We start from the raw sequence: 2,410 nt of genomic DNA, 5'->3' as shown, positions 1-2,410 counted from the left end.
TTTACAATATAGTGTGCGATCTACACAGATATTTACACTATAGCGTGCGGTCTACACAGATATTTACAGTATAGTGTGCGGTCTACACAGATATTTACAATATAGTGTGCGATCTACACAGATATTTACACTATAGCGTGCGGACTACACAGATATTTACAGTATAGTGTGCGGTCTACACAGATATTTACAATATAGTGTGCGATCTACACAGATATTTACACTATAGCGTGCGGACTACACAGATATTTACACTATAGTGTGCGATCTACACAGATATTTACACTATAGTGTGCGGACTACACAGATATTTACACTATAGCGTGCGGACTACACAGATATTTACACTATAGTGTGCGATCTACACAGATATTTACAATATAGCGTGCGGTCTACACAGATAGTGTCACCATCATCGTTTTAACTTTAGTTTATTTGGAATTGTCGCCATTTATTATAAATAACGCTTTTAAACTAATAACGTACAGAATGCCATTACATAACGTTTGTTGGGGGGGGGGATATAATCGGAATAAAATAAATTCCACCAATCAAAACCAGCACAATTATAACCTAAACTTAAGATACTCTCTTGGAACACACAACTTATTAATTATTATTATTTGTTGAAGAAAAACGTGGATAGATGTAAATTATTTAGCAAGAAATTATGTTTTAGTGAATTATTAAAACCAGCACCAGGTAGAATAGTGAACTATCAACCCAACAGCCAACCATACAAAGAATGAAAACTTCGAGACCGGTAAAAACCTGAGTTCTTCTAGAAAATTCCACAACTGCACAGTTAACCGTCAAAGAAAAATCACCATGTCCCGAGGACACAGAACGGTCACAACCCCCTCCCCCGTACTCCAGGAATAGGCTTTTAGACATCATTTCGCGCTGCCAGTCGCCGATCCTCAAGTTCAGGTAACACACTAATTATCTTAGCTAAACCCTCACTGTGTGAAGAGAGTAAAGGTTGTATTTACCTTACCCTGCGGCCACAGTCAATACAAAGTAATAATACCAATACAAATGTACTCCACCCTGCAGTAGCTTTCGTCTTTTAAACTTTTTCTGGAGTAGCGTGAAGAAGAAAAGGGGAACACTTTTGGGGATGACATAACACAACTTAACCTGCACGGTCAAAGTGACCCTCATTACGGTTCATAAGCCATTTGTTCTAGTACCTGTGCAGGTTAAGTACACAAACACACTCATTAACAAGACTTTCATCTCTAGCGTTGGTCGATCCGCTATGGTCATCTCCTACGTCGTCCACTTGTTGTTTGCGCTGGCATTGTGAATTACTGTTTATTAAAACTTTAGATAGATAAATCCGCCTTTTTGAAGAAACAATCTTGACACTTCCGGGGCTCATCTCTTCTTCTTCTGTTAGTTCTCACTCTCTTTATCATCACCAGACGATCTTCAGTCTTATCCTGGTGTTAGTTCTCACTCTCTTCATCATCATCAGACGATCTTCAGTCTTATCCTGGTGTTAGTTCTCACTCTCTTCATCATCACCAGACGATCTTCAGCCTTATCCTGGTGTTAGTTCTCACTCTCTTCATCATCACCAGACGATCTTCAGCCTTATCCTGGTGTTAGTTCTCACTCTCTTCATCATCACCAGACGATCTTCAGCCTTATCCTGGTGTTAGTTCTCACTCTCTTCATCATCACCAGACGATCTTCAGCCTTATCCTGGTGTTAGTTCTCACTCTCTTTATCATCACCAGACGATCTTCAGTCTTATCCTGGTGTTAGTTCTCACTCTCTTTATCATCACCAGACGATCTTCAGTCTTATCCTGGTGTTAGTTCTCACTCTCTTTATCATCACCAGAAAGCTTTCTCTTACATTTTCGTATACCGCTTTGCATCTCGCGTACCAGATCTGATATTCAAATTCACTCACAAGGAATAGGAAAAACATTTATGAGTAACATTCATAGTTATTTACGTATTAAACATGACAGTAGTGTATTCTATCATACCGATTCTGAACAGGTTGGAAACTTTTCTCCAGAGCACAGTCATAGAAAGCGTGTTTTACCGTTACTATGTACCGTCAATACGGAAATGTATTTGTTTTAATTATTTTTCATTCTACATAACCTTTCTCTGATAGTTATTATGTTGTGTGCTATTTTATAGTTTAATTCACGTCTTTTTGCTTCTATCTTTCTAATACTAGTTGTGCTATTTTCCAGTTAACAGCTTGGTATTCTATTACTACTTTACCTTCAATCTTTGGGGTTAAGATTTCATAACTCTTCTCTATTGACATGGTAAATAGTTTAATCTGTGTGTTATATAACTTTTTGAGTTTCTATGTTATTACTTACGTAGGCTGGTGGTAGTGCTCAGCTCGTAGTCCTTGAGGTTTTAATTTGTATACAAAT

The sequence above is a fragment of the Limulus polyphemus genome, unplaced genomic scaffold, assembly GCF_000517525.1.
Source record: "Limulus polyphemus unplaced genomic scaffold, Limulus_polyphemus-2.1.2 Scaffold6447, whole genome shotgun sequence".
Classification (NCBI taxonomy): domain Eukaryota; kingdom Metazoa; phylum Arthropoda; class Merostomata; order Xiphosura; family Limulidae; genus Limulus; species Limulus polyphemus.
The sequence above is the reverse complement of the archived record's forward strand: the minus strand, read 5'-3'. Positions refer to the sequence as shown.